This window comes from Pelodiscus sinensis, chromosome 6 (genome assembly GCF_052426305.1).
Source record: "Pelodiscus sinensis isolate ZL-2025 chromosome 6, ASM5242630v1, whole genome shotgun sequence".
Lineage (NCBI taxonomy): Eukaryota > Metazoa > Chordata > Testudines > Trionychidae > Pelodiscus > Pelodiscus sinensis.
In genome coordinates, this window is record NC_143057.1 from 29,161,378 (window position 1) to 29,187,473 (window position 26,096).

The 26,096-nt window shown below is 42.1% G+C and overlaps 1 long non-coding RNA gene and 1 pseudogene across 2 annotated transcripts in view; one reads left to right on the top strand and one right to left on the bottom strand.

The window, feature by feature from the left end:
* LOC142829825 (uncharacterized) overlaps positions 1-7,729 on the top strand; it is an 80,232-nt gene extending 72,503 nt beyond the window's left edge. The window contains exon 4 of the long non-coding RNA XR_012904644.2: positions 7,640-7,729. This is a non-coding gene — a long non-coding RNA (uncharacterized LOC142829825). The remainder of the gene's footprint in view (positions 1-7,639) is intronic.
* On the bottom strand, positions 411-23,411 carry LOC102452186 (uncharacterized; annotated as a pseudogene). Its single transcript, XR_016349857.1, has 7 exons — positions 23,296-23,411; positions 17,389-17,592; positions 16,293-16,409; positions 12,058-12,105; positions 7,740-7,837; positions 6,081-6,146; positions 411-2,024 (listed from the first exon to the last, which is right to left on the bottom strand). The product of XR_016349857.1 is annotated as an uncharacterized LOC102452186 (transcript).
* Positions 23,412-26,096: the final 2,685 nt, after the last annotated feature.

Genomic DNA, 26,096 nt, shown 5'->3' on the forward strand with positions numbered 1-26,096 from the left:
GGGGTTTGAAACGAGTCGCCTATCAGGGTATGTCTACACTACCCCGCTAGTTCGAACTAGCGGGGTAATGTAGGCATACCGCAATTGCAAATGAAGCCCGGGATTTGAATTTCCCGGGCTTCATTTGCATAAGCGGGGCGCCGCCATTTTTAAATCCCCGCTCGTTCGAACCCCATGCCGCGCGGCTACACGCGGCACGAACTAGGTAGTTCTAACTAGGCTTCCTAGTTCGAACTACCATTACTCCTCATTCCACGAGGAGTAACGGTAGTTTGAACTAGGAAGCCTAGTTCGAACTACCTAGTTCGTGCCGCGTGTAGCCGCGTGGTTCGAACGAGCGGGGATTTAAAAATGGCGGCGCCCCGCTTTATGCAAATGAAGCCCGGGAAATTCAAATCCCGGGCTTCATTTGCAATTGCGGTATGCCTACATTACCCTCCTATTTCGAAATAGGAGGGTAGTGTAGACATACCCCCAGAGAGGCTAAAGAGACTGGGACTTTTCAGTTTAGAAAAGAGGAGACTGAGGGGGGATCTGATAGAGGTATTTAAAATCATTAGTGGTGTGGAGAGGGTGAATAAAGAAAAGTTATTTACTTGTTCCCATAATATAAGAACCAAATGAAATTAATGGGTAGCAGGTTTAAAACTAATAAAAGAAAATTCTTCTTTACACAGAGCATAGTCAACCTGTGGAACTCCTTGCCAAAGGAGGCTGCGAAGGCTAGGACTATAACAGAGTTAAAAAAAGAGCTAGATACATTCATGGAGGTTAAGTCTATAAAAGGCTATTAGTCAGGGAGTAAGGAATTGTGTCCCTGGCCTCTGTTTGTCAAAGGCTGGAGATGTATGGTAGAAGACAAATCGCTTGATCATTGTCTTTGGTCCACCCCCTCTGGGGCACTTGGCATTGGCCACTGTTGGCAGACAGGATACTGGGCTAGATGGACCTTTGGTCTGACCCAGTATGGCCATTCTTATGTTCTGTTCTTGCATAGTCTCACACAAATGTGAAGCCTTTTATACTAGAGAATTGCTTGGTTGCAACATGGTCTAGTATAACTGAGGGTCCACATTAGGTTTCCTGTTTCAGCACACAATGTATGATATCCACACAGAACACTCTCTGCAAGTGTTGTGGTACCTGTTTATTGGTTCTCTAATTCTTGAGTCCCAGGATAGTACCCTGGAGCAACTGTGTAACATCCAATATTTGATGCCTGGTTTGCTGTTGTTTAGTCATTAACACCAGAGTAGCCTTGGACTATGCATGGAATTGATGCCTATGCCTCTGTCTTTATGATCTTTTTCAGATTTCAGGGGTAGGGGCAAAATTGCTGGTGCAATAAAGTACATTGTACACACATATTTATGTACTTGTAATGGCTGCTGAATGATTATTTCTCCCCACTTTTTAGGTGAATTCATGTGGAACATTTAAGAAATAAATGTTCATATTACCAAATGTAAAATTAAAAGTGATTTCTATTTTATCTTCTGTGATTTTCTCTCTTCCTATCTTTGGGTCCCTGCTGCTGTCCCCCCCACTTCCCAACTCAGCTTCCTTTGAAGTACAAATATAATGTCTAGAAAAAAAGCTAGAAAGAAATTGTTTTTATCTAAAACACAGTTAGCCACCCCCTTCGAAGTTACATGCATCACTCAGGTGTAGTATATTTAAAACCTAAACTGACCTCTCCCTTAGACATCAAAAATAGTGAATCATGAAACAGAGGCTATAGAAAAATGTTATACAAACTAAGGAACTTAATCACCCCCCTATGATGTCAGTCTCCCTTATTTTCTATTTTGTGTTGGCTTATTTTGGGGGCTAGATACATATATCACCTTGAAATCAAAGTCTTTTCCTCCACTAGCATCTGTTTCTTTCATCCGGCATATATCAACTGAGTCTTTGTTCACATGAAGGTAGTAGTTCTTATCCTGATAACACTGAAACTTAACTGAATTTTCTTCATTCTTATGCATGATGAACAGCTGGTCTTCTTGACTTTGTTCAGTCAGCTATAAAAAACACACAAAGTTATGCATGTATTGTAAAATTTCACCGTGTTTCTAAAAGATATCTGAAGTGAAAAGTTAAAATGGAGATGCTGCTAACTTATTACATTTTAAAATGCAATATTCTCCATTTATCAGTTGAAGTGCCACCTGTCAGTCAGGGTATGTCTAGACTACATGCCTCTGCCGACAGAGGCATGTAATATAGACATACCGACATAGTCAATGAAGCGGGGATTTAAATATCCCCTGCTTCATTAGAATAAAAATGGCCAACGTGTTGTGCCGGCTCAGCTGTTTGCCGGCTCAAAGCGGCAGTCGAGACAGTGATCGGTTGACAAGGAAAGCCGTTGTTGACTGATCCCTTATGTCTCGTGAAACAGGCATAGACTATGTAGGTATATCTAATTTACATGCTTCTATCAGCAGAGGCATGTAGTCTAGACATACCCTCAGAGTCTGAATCTCAGGGAAGACTTGCTCTTCTTTAGGACAATACAGAGCTAGCTGTGAAAAATGTGCATGTCAGGTATTAAAGTCACTGGATCTGGGTAGGTCCAAACACCTAAAGCAGTGTTCTGCGACCATTAAAAGTGTTCTGCGACCATTTTCCCCACTTCTTTGCTCAAGACCCTTTCTGTTTTTCATCTTATTCTTTCCTTACCTTCTCTTTCCTCTTCTGCTCTTTCAAGAAGTGCCTCCAGCTGTTAATTTCAGGCCAAAGTTCTAAGAGAGGTGAAGACTATGTAGCGTACCCATACTACCTACATCAGTGAGTACACTTTCTTAGATGGGGCCCATATGCTACACCTACCACTACTAGACTAACTCCTCCCTTCATGCTTTTGATATCATAACATTGAGAAGAGAAAAATCAAGACAAAGAGCAACACAAAAATATGGACTTCATAACTCCCTCTCTCCTAGCACACAATGTCATGCCAAAATATTCAAGGCTCTGATTCCAGTGAATCTTCTCAGGTTTCCCATTCCCACTCTATTAAGATGATCTTTGTAACCCTCCTCCATTCTCTTAAGGCTGAGGTCTAATATCTGATTGGATACCCTGTATTATTGGAATTGTCTGGCTCTGTTCTACATACCATGAGATCCCACTGGCCTTGAGTTTACCCCATATAGTTTCCTTGCGAAGAATTCTCTCTGATTAAGATCATCCTGGCCTGATTTTTCTTTATCTACACTAATGAGAAAGCAAATTAAAGTGTAATAGAGACTTCTTGATATAATCAGAGAGAGACTTCAGACCACTGAAAGATTTGTCCTACTTAGGGAAATTTTCCTCATTCTCTAATCCTTAGACATCATTTTTTCCAATGTTTCTCATTCAGAGCCTTGATCCAGAAACACAGAGGAAACTATTTTGGAGAAAGCGTTCCAGGGAACATCTTAAAATAAGAGAGGTGGGGATGAATATACAAAACACAACCAACAGTAAAAAGGACTTTGGTTTCTTTTCCTACAGTTCCTCAGTTTTCTAAAGTTACTAGGAAAATCAAGGGGAAATAAAGTCAAAAATCCTTTCTGGCTTAAGAGACAGGCTTCTTTAGTTGTTAAAAATGGCAGCTGGCCATCTTGGTGTTTTTTGGTTTCTCCAGACCAACTTTTCTGGGACCAGTTCTGTAACTGAACTGATTCAGTCCAAAATATATTGCCTGTAAGTGGAAAGATTAACATTTACATTTGTCCAGTCCTGAAGAAATGTGTAGCTCAAAAGCTTGATTATTTTGCCTGTAGAGGTTGGTCCGATAAAAGGCCACCTTGTCCATTTCAATTTGAATACTGCTATGTTAACCTGACTGCTTTTAAATACTACCATAAATGATTTTGGTAATAAACAAAGTGTATGTCTACACTGCAACACTACTTCAAAATAACTAGCACTGTTCCGAAATAACTTAGTCTGCTTCTACACTGCAGGCAATTATTTTGAAATAGTGTCAAAATACTGTCTAGCTCTAGCTGAAAGGCTTCCTATTCCAACTCCTGTACCCCTCATTGTACGAGGAATAAGGGAAGTTGGAGGAAGAGGGCTCTATTTTGAAATAAGTGCTGTGTAGATGCACCCAATTTCAAAATAAGCTATTTCAAAATAAGATACGCAATTGAAATAGCTCAATTTGCGTAGCTTATTTTGACTTCGGCTCAGCTGTGTAAATGAACCCTAAATTGTCTCCATTTTCCACTGGATACGGATGTCTGTTCAGATAAATATATGCTAAAGCTACCAAACTAATCTTTTTGTGTGGGGGGTTGCCAGATGGTTTAACCAAAAATACCGAACACCGCTCCCCCCCAAAAAAAAACACCGGGAAAAAAATTCTGTTGAGAAAAAAAAAGGGGGAGACCAAAGTTGTTGAAAAAAAAAAAAGGACCTCGACAGCAGTTATTAAGCATGGCCTCTTTAAGAAGAGGCTTTTTTTCTGGTGGCCATTTTGTTTTTTCTGTTCCAGCCACAAGACAAGCCCCTGTGGAAACAGGTAAGTGCGGGGGATGTCCAGGGACTGGGCCCGGTTGCTGAGTGTGTTGTTGGGTTGCCAGGTGTCCAGTATTTTTACCTCCTGGCAGGGAAAAAAACAGAAGATACCGCATATTTTAGATGTCCAGTATTTTCTGAATTTTTTTACCAGACAGGAGGCAAAAATACTGGACTGTCCAGGTTAATACTGGATACCTGCCAACCCTATATTGTGTGTGTCCACATTACCTTATCCATTTCTACTTATGTACCAGTTAAAAGCAGACTTTTTACAATGAAATATGATACGCTGACACCTAGTTGTTTTTTCATACATTCACAAGATATTACGATGTTGTTTCATGGTCTTCTATTGATGCCGGTTTAACTTTCAAGGTCCTGCAGAATAGTTCATTTTGTATTTCTGATTTTATATTTGGTGTCTGTCAACTTCCCTTTTCTGGGCCTACTGCTTGTTGTTTATTTTCCAGTAGTTCTGACTTCAGATAAGTAGATGCACTGTTCTTAAGAATGGGACAGTTTTGCCTTCCCTATAAGTTGGTCTTCTCATAGGCACGTATCTATCAGACTAGAGTCCCCTCTTTTTTCTTCTTTCTGTTCCAGCTGTGATGTGTATTTGCAATAAGGACCTTAGCTTTTGTACTGCATGTCTCTGCTGGCTCATATGTCTGGGCTTGCCCAGCTTCAGTCCTCTGGGATTATTTTGAGGAAACTTTTCTATATCTTCTAAATTCTAATCCATGCCGAATGGTTGACTCTGAACTGATGGATACACTCCTATTACATGACACTGTTGCTCTCTCACTTGATGTTAAAAATCAGAAAGAACAGGAGTACAGATAATTGGTGAAATATAAATAGGGTTGCCAGATGGTTTAACCAAAAATACCAAACACACTCCTTCCCCCCCCAAAAAAATGACACCGGGGGAAAAATTCTGTTGAGGGGAAAAAAAAGACTGAATTTGTTGAGCCAAAAAAAAAAAAAAAAAGGACCCCTCCGCCCCCAAAAATTATTAAAATAACTTATTTTATAAAAAATAACTAAATTAAAACAGCATGGCCACTTTAAGTGAGTGCAGAATCAGAATAGGGATAGGAAGAGGAGAGGTTGAGCACTAAGGCTCAGGGAAGGCATTGTTTCTCCTTGCTCAGATCTTTAAGCCATCTTGTTTTCTTGGTGGAGCCAGAAGGGAGCTTCCCTGCGGAACCAGGAAAGCAGAGGGTCCGGGGGTGGTGGCCCTGGGAGGTGTCTAGGGCCTGGGCCCAGTTGCTGAGTGTGTCATAGGGTTGCCAGGTGTCCAGTGTTTTTACCTCCTGGCAGGGAAAAAAATCAGAAAACACCGGACATTTTAGGTGTCCAGTATTTTCTGATTTTTTTTACTGGACAGGAGGTGAAAATACTGGACTGTCCTGGTCAATACCAGACACCTGGCAACCCTAAATATAAACAATATAATTTATAGCTAATGGGTCTGAAGCATCAGGGTTGTATCCTTTTCACAGTGCCACCTATTGTACAGGTATGTGAACATATATACATTTATTTGGTTGAGCATGTACCTGTTTGGGGTCAGGAACATCCTTGCTTTCTTTGGTCACCGACTCTATACCATTTGGATTCAAGACCTGTGAAGACAGCCACCAAAATCAATGCATTTCCCTTCCCATTCTGATCTATATTAGCCACTGGTTGTACCATCAGTGCCCAAGTAATTTTAAACAATCCCTCTTATGGGAAATGTTAAAGATTTTTTTAAAAGACTAGGGGTATGTCTACACAGCAGCGCTATTTCAGAATTGCGTGTCTACACTACAAGCCTTTATTTCGAAATAATGTCGAGCTGGAGGACTTCTTACTCCGACTCATGGTAACTCTCGTTTCACAAAGAGTAAGGGAAGTCAAAGGAAGAGTGTTCTTCCTTCAATTTCCTGATGTATAGACAGTGTCAAAAGCTGAGTTAATCTATTTCGATTTAAGCTACACAATTGACATAGCTGAATTCAACTTTAGCCCTGCTGTGTAGATGTACCCTTAACATCCACCTTAGTGACTGCAGAATGAATCAAATGGAGACCAGTTACCATAAGGTAGTTCCTCAATTTGGTTCAAAACATAATTCCATTTTGCAGCCTGGATTGGATTGGACCATATTTTTATTATATTCCCATAGTATTTTACAGCCGTGGGGACCTAATCTATGCCCACTGAGCTCAAAGAAAACGTTCATATCCTTCTGGGGGATAAGGCCCACTGACTCACCAAGGTTGTCAGTTCTGCGAAACTTAAATTGTATTAATTGAAACTGAAACTATGTAATAAACATGTCAGGGAATGCTAGATCTTCGAAACAGCTCATTTGCAGTGACAACAATGGAGGTACAAAGTTCAAATATTTCCAGATTCTGTAGTACCAATTTCAAAAAAGTAATTTTTGGACATTTAATCTCTGAATCAGATAAATCCTTTGTAAGGACTTGCTTTATTTTGCCTATCATACATACCTATTAACACCTTTTTTGCCTTAATTTAGTTGTGTGCAATCCATTTTAGACATACCCCTGGAGTCAATCAGAACCAGTGAACTCAAGGTAAAAAAAGTGTTAGTTTATAACACTAGTGTAACATTACCTTGATTGCTTTTCCTATCTATACAAATCCTCAATGGCTTGGAGAACAAAAATAAAAACAAAATGCCCTTCTAATTGCACAGGGTAAGAGTGTTTACAAATATGTTAGCACACAGAATTGTGGTTTCTCAGATCAATACTCCTGTCTGTATCTAAAATTTCAGTTTGTCCTGAGAAGAGAATTCCACACCCAAGTCCTCTTCTTTCATGTGTCACACCTCTTTTCTCTTCCTGCACACCACCTCCTGTTGCAGTAGTCTCTCCCTCTCTAATGGAAGCTACAATCTAGATTCGCACACTGAGCTCTAACAATTTTCTACTAACATTTGTTATCAAGCTTACTCAGTGCTCTTCATGCACTTTGTATTCAAATCTCAAACCATGTCATATCACATAAGTGTGCTCTGAGATTTAAAAAGAGATAGGAGCCTGACAGCATCAAGACACCAGAACCCAGCATAAGCAGCCAACCTTATAATTTCCTTTAACAGGAGCTGGAGGAGACACTGAAAATCCTGGGAAAACTGGAAAGCTGAAGACAAACAAAGATGGTGTGACAAAAAGATGAAGGGTAAATAAACTACTTCTTACCTTCAGATATAGTTGTTTCTTATCCTTGCCCAATAGGACAAAGTTATTTTTTGATCGCTGGGTCATGGTCACCAAATTTCTACCTCTTTTTTTTCTGTCTAAAGTATAAATATAAAATACCTACTCATTTTTGTGAATTGAAATATAACAAGAAAATCTTTTAAACAGGCACTGTTCAGTTTTCACTCTATATTGCTAGACACAAGAATATTAACAAGCCTAAGCATTCATGATATTGAACACCTTTGTAAAATACTTTGAGATCTACCAAAAGCACTATATAACTAACAACAGCAACCATGGCTTTAAATTCACCTTCTAAAAATCAATGATGTGAAACACTGTAGATTCTGAGTCATATTAAAGGTATGGTCAGATTTACTTCTATTTGAAATAACATTCTCTAAATAGTATAAAATCCAGGGAAACAATAGGGTGATTGCAAAATTTTAACAAATTCTAATAGCAGTAAGTGAAAAAATATCCATTTCTACTGGGCATTTCAAAACAAAACTTAAGTTTTAGGTTAAAAAAAAAATCTGGAGAAACTTATAAGCAGAAAGGATATGAACTAAGAATACCTTCTACCAAGTTATATGAAATGGTAGACTGAAATATGTTGATTTGCTAACTTCAAGAGTTACCAAATAGGGGGCCCCACAAATAACACAGTTTATTTTAAAAGGAATTCCTATAGTAAATACAGTATAACTAAGTCTAACCAGGTCAGACAGTATTTTTTTTGTTTAGAACATGTCTGGTGCTGAAGTATCTGAATATCTTTACATCAGTGCATTTAAAGACTTTTTTTTATTGTTTAAGAGAGCATTGTATTCTTTAAAAAACAGGTAGAGTAAATGGTCCAAATTAATCCTTTTGGTCATCAGTGAACCTCTCACTGTGACTGGTATGTACTCTGTGAAGGAACATCTACACAGCAGGCTCAAGCTGAAATAAGCTACACAACTTCAGTTACGTCAATTGCATAGCTTAAGTCTAAATAGCTTATTTTGGCTTTTGGCGCCATCTACACAGCAGGAGGTTTGAGGAAGAGCACTCTTCCTCCAAATTCCCTTATTCCTTGTAAAATGAGAGCTACAGTAGTCGGAGTAAGAAGTCCTCTAGCTCAACATTATGTCGAAATAACTGCTTGTAGTGTAGACGTGGACGATGTTATTTCGGAAAAACATTAGTTATTCAAAAATAACAATGCTGTGTAGACGTGCTCTGAGAGATTGCTGGAAAGAATTATTGCTGAGTCAGCCTTCTTCTAACTATTGCATGGTGTCATGCCTCCCGCCAGCTTATGAATGTGTGTAACTCAAAGATGCTTTAGGCAAAATGCATCATGTGACATTTTTAAAGTTATGATCTGCTAAATGTGAATATTCTATTTCTGTGCATGTATCATTCTTGTATGTGAAGTTAGGAATATGAAGTGTGAATCTGTTTATAATTCTAAATGTGTTAATGAGGGCAGTTAGTGATACCCTGGAAACATAATGGCTTGACATTCAAACCAACAATCTGTGAATTACTTTGTTTTTCTTGTAAGCCAGGAGTGGGGAACCTTTTTTGGGTTGGGGGGCACTGAGCCACCTAAAAATCAGTTGGGGGCCACACACAAGTGAGAAATAAAAAGCCCAACCCTCACAGACATGGCCCCCAACTGAGAAGAAAGACACTCCCCTTGCACATCAGAGCACCAGAGTCTAAGAGGTCCCAGGCCAAGAGACTTTGTGTGCTCCAGCACCACAATGAGGCAGCAGGGAAGGGGGGGGGGGGGCTGGAGCACCTGTGCAGACTCCCTAATACTGCGGGGGGCTCCTGACCCACAGGAGCCAGTTCCAGGCAAGCTGGGGGCCATATCCAGCCCTGCTGTAAGCCCAAAACGTGGTGGTCCTGCCAGGATATATGGCCAGGCCACCTGATGCTGGAACCTCTTTTGGATCTTGTAATTTTCCATTGAAGATGAGACAAGTTTGAACTGATCACAAGAATTCCCACCCTAGCCAAAGGGGATATAAAGGTGGGAAACCAAACATTAGGGAAGTGGCCAGATATCGGGAGAACCCCAACTTACCACCCAAGACGCTGGAAACATCTAAGATTGAAGAGGGGAAGGATCAGACCTAAGCTAGAAGGCTGCCTAGCTTATAAAAGAGATGATTAGAACTACTCTTAGGGTAAGAATTTGCATGTAAAAGTTTCTTAACATATTAGGCTTAATTGGTGTGTTTTGTTTATTTTGAATTAGTAAATAACTTTGATCTGTTTTCATGTGCAATCACTTAAATATTACTTTTTTACTTAATAAAACATTTCTGTTTATTAGCAAGCCCTGTGTTAGCTGGCTGGGAGCCATAGCTGTGCATCTCTCTCTTTCATGGATAAAGAAAGTGAGCGTTGTGACCTTTCTCTGTGTAAGACTAGATTTAGTCGATCTTTTGGTCCCGCTTGAGGGTTGTGTTCCATGGATGCTATCAAGGCTCTATCGCTGAGTCTTCCCACAGCTGAGCTGGTTCAGTGTATGTGTTGCTCTGTGGGGGAGATCTGTTACCCCAACTCTGTGCCTTGGCTGAAAGAGACCAGAGCTTCTGGCCCAGCACGACAGGGTGGTTGGGTGCCCCAGATGGCAGACAGGTGGACTGAGTAGCACAATCACCACAGTGGAAGACGGTCCCAAGGGACCTCTGTGATCAAACCCATTATACATGGAAACCCTCTAAAATCCTTGGTAGAATATGGAGCACATTCCAGCCATGGGCGGTCAGTGCAGCTGGGGTTGGATGAAGCAGACCCCCAGCCCCACTTAAGGCCCCACCCCCTCTGCTGAGGCCCCGCTCCCACCATGGAGAGAGGAGGAGCAGTGTACCGAGCGCATGCCCCCCACCACCACAGAGAGGGGAACCACACGCGCCACAGCCTCCTTGGAGCACCGGGGAGCAAAGAGGCCATGCAGCCGGAGCTGGCCCAAGCCTTGCTGACCCCTGGAGCAGCAGGGAGGGAGGCAGCCACACAATCCGACCCAGCTTAAGCCTCCCCAGCCCCAGGACTACTGGGGAGCAAAGAGGCCATGTGGTCAGAGCCAGCCCAAGCCTCCCTGGCCCTGGGATCACTGGGGAGCAAGCTGGCCCAAGCCTCTCTGGTCCCCAGAGCAGTGAGAAGGGGGGCAGCCATGCAGCCATGCAGCCTGAGCTGGCCCAAGCCTCCCTGACCCCCTGGAGCACCAGAGAGGGATGAGACCATGCATCCCAAGCCCCCGGAGTAGTGGGGATGGAGGTGGCCATGCAGTCCATGGAGCACCAGGAGGGTGGGCGCTGGGGGCAGCAACACTTCACCCCTGAACATCTACAACAGGGGTAGACTGTCAGTGTGGACAGGGGTAGACTGTCAGTTTGGGAAGGCAGAGCCTTTTCCCGCCTTACATACCAGACACCCATGATTATAGCACGGTCTCTATGTGAGTACATCTCAATGAAGGTGGTCAAAGTCTGAAAGAAGGTATAAAGTACACCATTTAGCTGTTCCTCAGCAGGTAAATTATATTTGAAATCTGGGAGGGCATTTGGTGTCATATGAAAGATCCTTTTTCCTTGCATTATAGCCTTTCACTCCATGGGCTAAATTCAGAAGTGATGTGCAAATTGCACATCAATGGGTGCAACTGCATGCAAGGGGGCTATAAGACTGCAATTCACATTCCAAGAGGAATGTAGCAATCAAAGCTGACAGGAGGACACATCTCCTACTTGAATCCTCACTTTACGTGTTCTTCCAGCTGACCAATGTTTGTAACACCAACTAAGACTTCCATACACATTGGTATTAGGATGTAAGTAGATCTAAGGGAGTTTAATGTATGTACCACCTTTGACTATGTTTGAAATGGCCTTCTGAAGCTTGCGCATGAGTTTGAAAGTCAAGATCTTGTTCTAAACATCTCTCTGTCTCATTGAACACTGGAGTTAAATCATTCCAACTCTCTAAGCCCATCCGCCTAATAAGTTTAATAAGACTTTCTTACCCAACAGACATGTTTTGATTAATATTTAATATTTGTATGGTACTGTATAGGTGCCAAATATTATTAATGTTCTGAATATTAATATCAGTCTTAGCAATGCTTTGATACTACAGTGAGGAACATTATAGAAAAAAATTAAGACAGAGGGATCACTCAGATCAGCAATACCTTCTTTTTGCATTACTAACCTCTGTACTTCCCTTAAAGGTTCATCAAAAGCCTTTTCAAAATCAAACCCTGACATAAACAAATACAGTTGCGTTCTCTGGGTCATAGAAATCAAAATCTTACCAAGATCATTTGGTTTGTTGCTTTTGAAGATATCTAACCATGCAATATCTAGAATATAAAAATATTTTCGCAAATAAACATACATATGCCGTAAGCTAGGAGAAGATTAAAAGAGCATTCTTCACAAACGCAACATTCAGTTTTTCTGGAATATTCAGTAACAACAATAGGAATCAGACTTCATTTCTTTCTAAGTCTTCACCATAGTTTTACCTTTGTACATAATTACAATGGCATTATCAGCCACTTGCTGCATCTTATGTATGCACAGAACAGTAGAAGGTAGGCTGCTTCCACTCGTCAGAGGGTGCGTCTAAACTGGCAAGATTTTGTGCAAAAGCACCTGCTTTTGCACAAAATCTTGTCAGCTGTCTAAACTGGCCGCAAGAATTTGTGCAAGAACATTGACGGTCTAATGTAAGATTGCCAGTGTTCTTGCGCAAGAACTCTGACGCCCCTGCTTGGGAAAAAGCCCTCTTGCACAAGTGTTCTTGCGCAAGAGGCCAGTGTAGGCAGGGACAGGAATTTTTTGCATAAGAAAGCCCCGATGGCGAAAATGGCCACTGGAGCTTTCTTGCGCAAAATCGCATCTATATTGGGCACAGATGCTTTTGCGCAAAAGCAAATCTTTTGCACAAAGGCACCTGCCAATATAGATGCTTTTTTGCACAAATACTTTCAACGGAAAAACTTTTCAGTTAAAAGTATTTGCGCAAAATCATGCCAATCTAGACACAGCCAGTGTGTATTTGCATGTAGCAGTGAAAGGCTCAATTGTGGAGGATCTTCAACAATCCACTGGGCCTGGCTCCCTCCCATAGCTTCTTGCATCCCTTGATAGAACATTTTGACTTGTTTCTTCTTCATTTGCTAGCTGCCTTTAAAGCCCCAACAATGGGGGCCTTCCATAGATACAGACACTGCATAGATAGATCCTCAGCTGGAGTAAATGGACATAGGGTTGGCAGATGGTTTAAACCAACCCCTCTCCCCCCACCCCCCCAAAAAAACAGGGAAAAAAAATCTGTTGAGAAAAAAAAGGAGGTGACCACAGATGTTGAGCAAAAAAAAAAAAGTACCCCAAGCCAAAAAAGAAAAATTAAGCCAAAATTATTAAGTCAAAAAAAAAAATTTTAAAAAAAACCAGCATGGCACCTTTAAGAAATGCCTTTGAGGCTCTTTGGCCCTAACAGGCGGCTGCCGGCAGCCATCCACCATCTTGTCTCCCTGCTCTGGGCCAGATAGCTCCCCTCCGGAACCAGGTAAACACCCGGTATTTTCACCTCCTGGCCGGGAAAAAATCAGAAAATACTGGACATTTTAGGTGTCCGGTATTTTCTGAATTTTTTACCAGACAGGAGGTGAAAATACCAGACTGTCCGGGTCATTAACAGACACCTGGCAACCCTAAATGGACATAGGTCCTGAAAGGAAGCAGTTATGCTCAGTTTCACCACTCAAGGCCTTGACTTTCAGTCTGCAGTATCTTGCATTGTATGGGTTTGTAGTGTGAAGAGGGAAAGGCACACAGTGAAGAACAGCTTCCTACCAGCCTCATTCCAATTCTGGAACCCTATGGAGCTCCTATTGCATGCCTCCTTAGCAATGGTATGTGATTGTAAGGCAGTGGTTTCCAATCTTTTTACACCCAAGATCACTTTTTAAATGACAGACCAAGCCAAGATCTACCGCCCCGCCCCTTCCCTGAAGCCCCGCCCTCTCTATTCTCCTCCTCTCCATCACTTGCTATCCCCAATCCTTATACTGCTGCTTATTTTTTTTTTTATTCTTCTGTAGGAAGAGGTTTTTCCAACATTTGGCCTGTCTACACTGGACCAAATGTCAGGAAAAAAACCCCTTCTTTTGGAAGCCACCTTATTCCTTGTGGAAAGAGGAATATAGGGGTGACTAAAAGAGCCTGTTTGCTCTTCCACTAAAAAAGCGGAAGAACAAACGCAACCCTGGATGCAGAAGAGTTTTTCTGGGATATCTCCAGAATCCTGAAAAACTCCTGCAGTCTAACTGGACCCTTGCTGTGTTGAGACAGGATGTGTAGGCTCTTGGATGGGAACGAGGGATTTGGGTGTGGGAAGGAGTGAGAGGTGCAAGCTCTGGGAGGAAATCTGGATGCAGGAGGAGGTGGAGAAGGGGACACTGGCTCAGGCAGGGGGCTCCAGGCTGGGCAGTGTTGGGATACTAAGCAAGCCACAGGCTTGCGGATGTGAGGGTGCAGGAATTCGGCTTGGGATATGTGAGGGGCTGAGGGCATGAGGTTCCAGTGTTTGATCTAGGGTCTGTGGAAGGGGGAGTGCAGGAGTGGTTGTGGCCAGATGGGGGCTTGGCCCCAATTGGGGGTTTGTTGGCCAGGCTTCATTTTTAAATAAAATACTGTGTTAAACACAAAAAGTTTCTGCATTGTCTTTATTTATGAGAACGGCAGGGAACCCGCATTGAGTCAGGGGTTACTGACCCATAGAAAAGTCATTTGGGAGCAGGGGACACAGTACTGGGGAGGAGTGCTAGTGGGTTCTGGAACAGGGAACAGGGTGCCAGTGGGGGCAGGGGAGAGGGGGCAGGGTGCCAGGACAGGTTTCTGCAGCAGGGGACAGGGTGCTGGGGGGGACAGGTTTCTGCAGAGGGGAGCAGAGGACAGGTTTCTGCAGTAGGAGACAGGGTGCCAGAAGGAACTGGTTTCCGCAGGGGGGGCAGGGTGCCAGGGGACAAGTTTCTGCGGGGGGGGGCAGGTTTCTGCAGCGAAGTAAGGGGGGCAAGGGAGAGGGAACAGAGGGCCAGGAGGGCGGGGGACAAGTTTGGAGCAGAGGAGAGGGAACAAGGTTGGGGGCAGGGAGTTCCCTACACCAGTCACGGAGGGAAGCCTCCGACCTGCGCTCCCTCCAGACTGACCACAGGACAGCTGGGCTGGAGCGAAGAAAAGCGGCTGCCCGGCCAGCTGGCCATGGTGCTTAGCCAGGGTGCCACCAAGCTCCATGTGAGCAGGCGCAGAGGGGAAGCCACCCAATCAGCTGGAGCGCAGTTCAGTCTCCTCTGGGCTGAACACCACAGCCAGCAGGCCAGGCGGCTTCTCCTCTGCGCCAGCCCACATGGAGCATGGTGCACCCTGGCTGAGCACCATGGCCGGGCAGCTGCTTCTCTTCCCTCCAGCCCGGCTGCTCTGCGCTGAGCCCAGGGAGGCTACGCCTAGCTCCAGCTGTGCTGTGAAAGCCACAGTCAGCTGGCTGGGGTGTTTCAGCCCTCCTGACCTCCCAGCTCCCACCATTCCTCGCAGCTACTCACCTGTGTTGTTGCTCAGTGAGTAGCCACTCCTCAAATGAGGAAATCTAATGTAAATGTACTGCGCAGGTGCGCAGTTCAGAGAGGGCTCAAGAGCTAGTCTTAGAGCCCCTGAGATCTACCGGTAGCTCACGATCTACTGGTTGGTGACCACGGTTGTAAGGCTTCTCTGTCCATACAAGTGCAGGGCAGCATTTGTCTCTATAGTTAGCTCCTCAAAACTGTATTTAGGGGAAAGGTTGTTTTATCTTAGGGAAAAAAGTACAATAACAGGAGTCTTAAATATTTGCTGCTTTTAACCTGTGAGCACATCAGAAGATCTCCGATCTGCAGCGCCGGGACAAGCCCGACACCTACAGCGGAGCACCCACGGGACACTGCTCGAAGAAGAATAGAGATGTAGCCATGTTAGTCTAGTAACCATCTTGTTAGTCTTTAAAGTGCTACTTAGTCCTGTTTTTTGTTTGATACCACAAGTAGTGCTTCCACTCTCTTTACCACATTGTGGGTGCTCAACTCAATCACTTTTATTTGCTTTTTCTCTCTTTACCATTTCCTTTCCCAATACCTCTAGCAACTATCCTTCGGAGGCTGGTTGGGGTGTCTTTTTTTATTCAGAGATTAGAGAAGGATGTTTCTATATCTCCTTTTATTTATCTCTGTACTCTTACCAAATGATTGTTCTACCCCCTTTCACCTACTGGAATGCAAATGTGTTTTTTATTCTAGCGCCCAGCAAACAAGATAATCTGCTTTTCATTTAACTTTATACCATATTTGAAGCCTGTATTTGTCTTTGCTTTGTAACTACGAAAACACCAGACTAGCGGCATTAAAAGTTTCTAATGCTGAGTGTTCATATAGTGAAAGCAAGCTCATGGAAATACATATAATCGTCCTGTTAGACAACATATATTATTTTTATATAGAAAGAGAAATTGTACCTTCAGGGGATTGTGAATCCTCAATTGATATTTTACAATGGCCATCCTCGTCTAAATCAAAACGCACAGTCTTTGAATCCCTTGTCAGTATGTAACATTTCTTTCTTTTCTGGTGTTCTAGTCATAAATGAATTTCAATTAGTTTTGCAGATCACAGAACTAGAAAGGTTATTTAACAGAATATTCTTTTGGCTATCCGTGCAAAGTGGAAAAACTAATCAGATCTTAAAATATAACCATAGACAACATGAATATAACATAGAGTGGGCTCAGGCAGCTATGTTTTTGGGTTTGGCTAAAGTTCAGTCATTATTGACTTTGTAATGACAAAACCAAACCCAGTGCTAATTTTGGTTTGGAATTCAACACGTGTAGGAAAAGTTAAAGACAGAAATGGCTTGTCAATAGGGCTAAGCCCCACCAATACTGTCACCAGGGCTGAATTACCCAATAGGCTGACTAAGCACGTGCTTAGGGCACCAGCAAAGCAGGGGCACCAAAAAATATTAGATTTTATGGTATAGTATTGTCTTTATTTTGAATTACATATTGGGGGGGACACCATAATTTTTTTGAGTGCTTAGGGCCTCTAAAGGTCTTAATCCGGCCCTGGATATCACTACTAAGAAACCTCTGTGTTTTTCCTTGGAATTGTGAAGATACAATTGCTCCTGGAAAACTTTGCTGATGCTTCTACCACCTTTGTTTAGAGTAAACTGGAACAGAGTACACACAGAGTGAATAAGCAGATTAAGAAAGCATATGGTGAGTTCTTGCCTCCCTGCCATTTCTTCCCATGAGGAAATAACCTGCTCTAAACATTTCAAGTATTAGTTTTGGAGCTGGGATAGGTCTCGGGACGATGATATGAAAAAAAGTGTATTTAGGCTTCTTTTTATAGTGTGTTTAGGGAAATGTTTGTTGCTGGATCTTGTCATTTTTAGGCTGCTCCAGATACTTAAATAATGTATTTCTGTGCTGAATGTCCTCCACGGCTTGTTTATTGATTACTGAATTTAGGCCTGCATTCTGCTTTGCCCATCACCTCTCTCAGTCACACACTTTATAGTAAAGGAAGGTTGACCATCACATTTACCTATTGACTTAGGTATGACCGGATGTACACTCTTAGTGGCCAAGGATACTGATGTCTGCATTGCAGTTAATTTTTTCTGTTTATTTTTAGAATTCTTCATTAGGCGTTTTCTCCTCTTCTCCTTATAAGGTTTTCGGGATCTTGGGCGTAAGATCATTGTTGGATACAAAATCCTGGTAAGGTGTCTTGCAACTTTCTTGTAGTCTAAATATAACAGTATAGTTCAATCACATTTGCATTTCACATTAGAAACAATTTTTATTTTGCAAAGACTGTTAACGTATTGACTTCTCAAAGCAGGGTAAATTCAATCTTTGCATGAAGCCATTCATGGTCACTGAAAGATGGAACTGTGAGATAGCAGTAGCTAATATTTGTTACATGGGTAGTCAACTAAGCCTCATATTGTATCTTTATTTTCTGTTCATCCTTTTTCTATCCAAGTTGCTTCCCTGTATTTCGTTCTTAACACAGCCCCTCCTCCAATTCTCAGTCTTCTGGTTTCTCTACATCTCCCAGCTCCTTTCTTTAGTTGACTGCCAATCCTTCAGGCATACTGCACAGTACCTGGTCTCCCATAGAGTCTATACTGCAAAGTTAATTCGAAATAACAGCTATTATTTCGAATTAACTTTAATAGCATCTATACGTGCAAACCGCTATTTCAAATTTAATTCGAAATAGCGGAGTGCTTAATTCGAATTTGGAAAAACCTCATTCTACAAGGAGTAACGCCAAATTCGAAATAGCTAATTCGAAATAAGTGCTGTGTAGACAATTCAAATTAGCTGGCCTCCAGCCCTTTCCAGTTTCCCCTGGTGGCCACTCGGGGCCAAATCAGGAGAACTCCTCTCCCCTCCCCCAGCCCCAGAGTCCTTAAAGGGGTAGACTCTGGCCAGACTGCACGTGCCAGATCCAGGCCCACCAGCAGTCTCTGCCCCTGACCCAGTGGCCCCACCATGAGCCGGGCAGCCAGTGCCAGCCAGTCGTCCCTTGCCCAGTCCCCCAGCACCTAGGAGCCAGCCAGGGGTTGTAGACGCCGCGCTCCCTCTTGGACTAGTGACGAGGTCATAGACCTCATTGAGGTTTGGGGGCAGGCCCCCAATGTCCATGATCTCCGCACCAGATGGAGGATCATGGCTGTCTACGGCCGCATAGCTGCCACCGTGGCCCAGAAAGGCCACAGGTGCACCCAGGAGCAGGTGTGCCTGAAAATTAAAGAGCTGCGGCAGGGGTACACCAGGGCCACTCGGGGCAGCTCCTCAGCAGGGACAGACACCTGCCCCTAATTTGAGGCACTGGACCACATCCTTGGGGGCGGGACGGTCTGTGCCACTCCGGGGGGGGGGGGGGGGCAGTGAGCTGGGACTAGAGGTCCCTGACCAGGGCACAGAGGAGGAGCCACCATGGAGGGTGCCACACCAGGGTCATCTGGGGAGGCCACACCATGTAAGTGCCATCACTGTCCCCTTTGCAGGGGGTGGGAGGGTGGGGAGGGAGACCAGGGACTGCACGCGTGGGCCTTGCTTACCACGGATCACGCAGCAACTTGTGCACGTGTGAGCACGTGCTGTGACACCCCTGGGCAGGTGGCTCCAGCTGTGTGCCACACAGGGGCTGTGGCCTAATAGCCACACACGTGTGTGACATGCTCCTGACCCCGAGATGGGACACAGTAGGACGCTCTCCCTTCACAAGGGTCCCTTTAAGCACAGAGCTCAGTTAGCCTCAGGCAGCAGCCTCACACACTAAGTTCTAACCTGATGCCCTGCCGGCACTGGTTCTGGCCAGCCTTAACTTCGGTTCAGGGTCCACTCAGTGTGGACGCGCTATTTCGAAATAGCAAATCACTATTTTGAAATAGTTTTTGTGTATAGATGCGTTATTTCGAATTAGCTTAATTCAAATTAACTATTTTGAATTAAGTTAACTTGAATTAACGCTGTAGTGTAGACATACCCATCCTATCCCGATTAAGCTATCTTCAATGACAGAGGAAAGGGGTTGATTGGATTTTGGCATAGCCTCCCCTAGCCTTCCCTACTGGCTGGGATGGCTATGGCTACACTGTAGCCTTCTTCTGGAAAAGCTTATGCAAATGAAGCACAGCGTTTATTCCTCATTTTTTTCAGGAAGAATGGCTCTTGCGCAGAGGGAGGTTTTGAGCAAAAAGGAGCCATCTACACAGCTCCTTTTTTGCACAAAAGCATCTTGCTAATTAATTATGCAAAAGTGTCTGCTAATTAATTATGCAAAAGAAGCGCGGTGATATTCCACACTGCACTTCATTTGCATAAGCTTTTCCAGAAGAAGGCTACAATGTAGCTGTAGCCAATGTGGCCCTCTAGCCAAAAAGTTTACCCATCTCGGCTCTTCCAAATCACTCTGTATCTGTGCTGCAATCCTTTTATGAGACCCTCTCTCCAACTTTTTCCCCAGCTAGAGTTTATCCCTAATTAGCCTCCCTATGCAAGTAGGTAGGTTAATATAACTTCTGGGACACATCGTAATTAGGGATGTGAATGGTTAATTGTTTACCTAGTAATCATGACCCTTACTGGGGAATGGTTAACTGGTTCTCTGAGAGCAGCCCCCCTATTGTGGGCAGAGGGCTCCTTCTTGCCTGGTTGAGGCTGGGAGCCGCCAACCATCCCCAGGCCCAGCTCCAATGTGAGAGTTGGGAGCCAGCAACAGCCCCTCCCCCAGCATGGGGTCTGGGAGCAGAAGCCCTGCAGGCTAGGGGGCTGGACTGGTGAGATTCCACTTAGTCTTTTAACTGGTTAAATGTTAGGTCAACCTAACGTTTAAGCGGTTAACTGATTAACTGTGATTTTACACCCCTAATTGTAATCCTTTCGTGATGTTTGGGTAGGGTTTCCAGATGGTTTAAGAAAAAAATACCAAACAAACAAACAAACAAACAAACAAACAAACAAACAAACAAACAAAAGGACCCCGAGAGTTGTTAAGCAAAAAAAAAAAAAAAAAAACCCAAAAAACCAACAGTGTGGCCCCTCTAAAAAAAACGTGTTGTGAGGCTTTTTGGCCCTAACAGGCTGCCGGTGGACGCCTGCCATCTTTTCTCCCTGTGTAGGGCCGGACAGCTCCGCTGCAGAACCCGGTAAGCACTAGGGTTGCCAGGCTGCCTCTGTATTGAGCCAGACAGCCTGGGATTTTCACCTCCTGGCCAGGAAAAAATCAGAGAGTACCGGACATTTTAGGTGTCCAGTATTTTCTGAATTTTTTTACCGGACAGGAGGCAAAAATACCAAATTATCCAGTTCAGTACCAGGCACCTGGCAACGCTATGTTTGAGCTGAACATGTCATCAATCATGCTTTAGCTGAAACTCTTTCTCCTCAAAAAATGAGGGTACAGGAACTTTCTGAACAGTACATTTCTGTCGAAAATGCCCCATCTAAAACTGCGAGTTGTTTTTTTTTTTTTGTTGTTTTTCCCCAAAAAAGCTCTGTTTTGGAAAATAGTGGCGTCCGCCATTATGCAAATGAAGTGTGGGAAATTCAAATCCAGGCTTCATTTGCAATATTGATGTGCCTAATTTACATCCCTTTATCGAAAAAGGGATGTAGTCTAGACGTAGCCTTTGTGTCTGGTGAGGCCACTGTTTTTTTCCAATTATGCTATGTTACTGACTGATTTATTTTGTGAATGTTTCTTCCTAACTGCTTTGGTAGAGGTTTTTACTATTTTTAGTTTTTGTATAGCATTGGCTGAACATTAAAATACTGGTATTTTGTTTGCTATGTTCCATTTGGAGGATCTTATCAGAAAGAGCAGTATAATTTAACATATCTTGTTAATGTGATTTAAATCATGCATTTGAGGTCATCAGCAGAAATGATATATTAGGTGCTGTGCATAAACTGTATCTTCTTTGCCTTTTAAAGTGATACAATATTGCAACATTGTTAATATTTCATTTATTTTCATTTTGGATTTTTTGTTTGTAATCAAGCATTGAAGATTGTACTCTAAGCAGCAGTAGATTGGAAAGCCTTCATCCTAAATTATCAATCACAGCAAAATATTGACAGAATAGCCAACATTTAAATTTTTAAAATACAATATTTTCCAGAGGTCTAACTATCCCCTGGACATCTGGAAAATTGATTGTTTTTAAACACTGACATCAGGAGGGTCTAAAGATATCCTCTTGCTCCTCCCAATGATGGGTCTCTCAAATAATTCCTGTTTCAACTATGCATCTCATGTGTTCCACTCACAGGATATGAGCAAGACAAGGTAGATGACTTATCTTGTATCTGATTAATAAAATTTGGTAAAATAAAAGATATTACCTTACTCACTTCATCCCTCTTCTTTAAACATTTTACTATGTGTATTTATGGTGCTTTTAAATTAGATTAAGCCAAATCAATTGTGTTACTGCAGTTGAAATCTTTCAAAGCCAAATATGAGAAATGGGTTAATTACACAATATGCACTGGCATTGTTAGCGATCACACTATCATGGAAGCCAGCAGATTATAGTACTATACTATAGTATTATAGTACAGTTAAACACTCATTTAAAATTCTGTACAATACAACTACTGCTGTCTTGGGTTGCTCCTTCTAAATTCCTAAAATGAGGTTCCAGACAGTGTATTTTGTCTTCATGATAATAATATTTCAACTTTCACATAGGTATACAATGTTAGCCTGCAAGGACTGGGATCTTCAAACTTTGCTGGGAATATTTGACTGTCATGCATGCCATATATGAGCAAAACTGTTTCCTACCACTGCTATGCAACCCAAATTTCCAAAATATTACACTCTTTCACAAAATTAATGGATTTGAAAGAAATTTCCATTACATCTAACTTCCAAGTGATCCTGCTCACTTGTTTTTCCCTCTAATGCTCATGATACTATACATATTTTTTGTTAGTCTCTAAGTTTCCACAGGACTACTCATTGTTTGTAATTATGAAGAAATTTAACAAAATAACTTCTTAGTCACTAGCATACTGCGATTACATAAGTTATTTTACCCTTGAAAAGTTCCAAATGTTTTAATACACTTAAACAGTGGCTCCCAGTCCAGGCCCACTGATGCGGAAAGAGGGGGAAGAGTAGTAGTGCCTTGAGGTCTTTAAATCGCTTCAAAAGTTTGCACAGCATGTTCTGGGAAGCTTTTGGAAGTGGAGAGGGGTCCTGCAGTCCAGGTGGTGCTGAGGGCCAGTTGCCCAATCTGCGTCCCTTCCAGCTGAGATCCTGCCCTGTTTGGAAGCATGAAGTCAGTCCACCCACCTTGCCCAGGGGCACTGCAAGGCTGTTGGCTCCCTTGGTGGCTCCCAAACGTAATTTTGGAGTCCCACTCTAACACACCATTCCCACCATTCAGGCCTCAAAAAGCTATGATACTTATATTTCCCAGCTTCCCTAAGACAGTTGAATCTGACTTCATGGTGAGAAATTTGGATCCAAAGATTTCCTGAGAAGACAGCACACGTGCAACTAATTTTCAAAAGTATATATATATATATATATATATATATATATATACGAAGCAGACAGACTCTTAGGAAGAAAAAAAAAACTATTCCTAATTACTGAAGGACTGTTCTAAATCCATGCACTTTTGTTTCATTCAGTTGCGAGCCTTCTTGAAATAAGCATATGGACGAACTGAAAGTCTTTCTGATGGGGCTTCACTTTTTGTTGGATAAATAACCAGGCCGTTTTCCCCACAACTATAGCAATGGAAGTCCTTGTTGACTGTGAGAAGGACTTTGAAACAGGTTTGCTCACACATGCCTTGAAATAGACTGACTGACACTCTCTTAACCCCATCTTCCCCACCATTAACTCCAACACATACCCTTGCAGTTATCACCACCTCTGCATTTTTTCTATTCTCTTGCTCCTGGCTTGTATTACCTTCTGTATTTATTTTGTATCCCTTTTCCTGTCATTTTTTTGGCTATTTTCTCTCATTTTTTCCTTGTTATTTTGTTCTTCCTGGAAATCTTCTCTTCATTATTTCTTCTCCTTCCTCTCCTCCCTACCCCAAGAGAGACCATGCTGTATAAAAACACTTTGTTAAACAGAAAACTATGTGCTGCTCAGGGGAGGGAGACTGACTTCAGAAGCAGTAAAAACAAACAGCAGCATCTGGTTTTAAGATGAGCTGAGTATGAAAGGAGCAAAAGAAATTAACTTTGGCTATTGAAATGTTGGATCTTGCAGTCAAGTAAATCTGAGTAGATCCAATGACTGATCTCATAGGGTCCTCCAAGAAGCAAGGGTTAGAAGAATATGCCTGATGCATTAGCCACATCTGCAGGAGTATTCTAGGGGTAGGCAAGACAGAATTCTGCAGCTTTCCTTATCCCCACTACTTTTCTCCAGAATTGCTGCTCCCATTTCCCCTGACATACAAATTACACTATCTCTGTTGTAAACTAACACATAATACTGCATATTAAAGTGGAATTTAAAAGCCTCACTTCCAATGCAATATGATCCAAATGTTATTTCATTCTATATATAAACTCAAAAGTAAGTTTATTACTAAATCTCTTCATGAAAAGAGGACAGGCATTTTTCACTAAATTATATTAAGGAGCAGTGTGTACTCAACTTGAAAAAGCCTATTTGGCAAAGGTGATTGGTAACTCCTTTGAGTTTTATGTACGTCTTTAAATGTTATAATTAAACAAAAGATTACATAGAACCTATACTGATCTGCACCACAATCTTGATCAACTGAATTATCGTGTAGTTAGTTAATCTTTAGCAAATCCTCAACTTCAAAATGGAAAAGAAACTCAGACTGAAAAACAAGCTTAAAACAAAATCATTATAAGCCAATTGTAGAATCTTTTTTAGTTTCTAAACTTGCTATCTGACAAAACTTTTTAAGGTAAAGCCCTTGTAGAAACGTATTGTCACTTATTCTTGCTTACCTTTTTATGTTGGCTAGCGCCTTCACTGGAGTGATGTGGCTCAGAAATTGCTCAGTTACAGCCAATTTATTCACTGAACACGTGGCAAGGAGCCAGACTGCAAAAGAAAAAAAGCTGGCTGTGAACCCAGTCCTTTCACAGGATGAAATAATGAGTGTATCGCTTCATCTATACACCCACTCATCCACAAAAGTCCAACTAAATAGTCTTTGTGCAAGAGAACTCTGTGGACGTAATCAGTATAGGCAATCTTTTCTACATTCCATTTATTCTAGAACTAATGGTGGAAGGAAATCCACAATGTTTTGCTAGTGCCAGACTCTTTTTTAAAGGCTCAAAGGACTAACTGCCAGAAATAAGACTTCTTCCAGTAAGTAGAGAAAAAACCCACACATGGGAAAAATAAATTGGATACTAGTAATGCAATTTGAATAGCCTGTTAAACTTTTTGAAGATTATGCAACAGATCTAGGGCCTGAATCATAGCCTTTCAATTGGTGAAAGAGTAATGGCCAAAAGACTACTCACTTTATGAAAAGGGGAAGAAATAGCGCCAAAAATATTACACACAAACATACAACATCTAAATATGAACAACTTGATTATTATGTCTTGCCAGTTTTATGCTGATGGACAAACTGGTCTACCACTGATAGAAATCTGGGACAGCTGATCTCATAAGATTTCTCAGAGCCTGGATTTCAGCTCACTTGGATCTGGAAAACAGACCACTTTAGATTTTGGATCTGATTTAGAGTTAAAATACTAATGGTGCATTTGGCTCCCAGTTTCTCACCTAATCTCAATGGATTTTAGGGATTTAAGATTAAATATTGTGTAACTCCTAGTGGCATGCAAAAATATAAATTAGACTGTGACAATTTGGTACCAAAATTCTTCTCGAATGTTTCTTCAATGTAACATTTTTTTCCAAGCGGTGAAGATAGTAACTACACTTGGTTTTAGGGGCTGTTCTACAGCAGCTTCACAAAACAGACTAAGTGTTAGTCCCATTGCAAATGTATCAATTCATTTTTGGGAGGGGACAGGGGAAGGGATGTGCTGTTCTAACGAACAAATTTTCTAAGAACTAATAGCCATTCTTGCTATGCTTCTTTTCCTGTTTACATACTACTATATTTATATAGCCTATATATAGGCTATATAGCACACTCATTTGTAGTCCTATCTGCTGCTTACAGTACATCCAAACTGTCATGAACTAGTTTGAGTTCTTGCTGGGCAATAAAGCTAATTTTTCTTGCATTGTTTGTCATTCAGAACTGCAGTCTATTTCATTTGAAAGCATTTGGGTACACTTACGTACACTTCATTTAGACCTATTCCTCAACTTCAGAGGTGTTTAGGGCTGCCAGGTATCTGGTTTTGAACTGGACAGTCCAGAATTTGAGCTTTCTGTTCGGGAAACAAATTGAGAAAATATAAATGAGAAAATACAAATGTCCGGTATTTTCTAAATAAGATGTAATGTAGATTGTAATGTAATGTCAAGTGTGTCCAGTATTTTTGTTGAAACCATCTAGCAACCCTGTGTCTGAGTACAACTGAGGGCAGAATTTGACCTTGTACAGCTAATGAACTTTGAAGAGATTGATTTTGCCTGCATATGATCATGCCTATGCTGTTAATTGTATTAGTCTATCAAGACCAAGAAATACTTACTTCTTTAAAAATACACAGGAAAAAAATGTGGAAGATCATGTCCAGAGCCCTTCTAATGCTGCCCAGCTGCTTGTGTATTTCTTTGAGTTA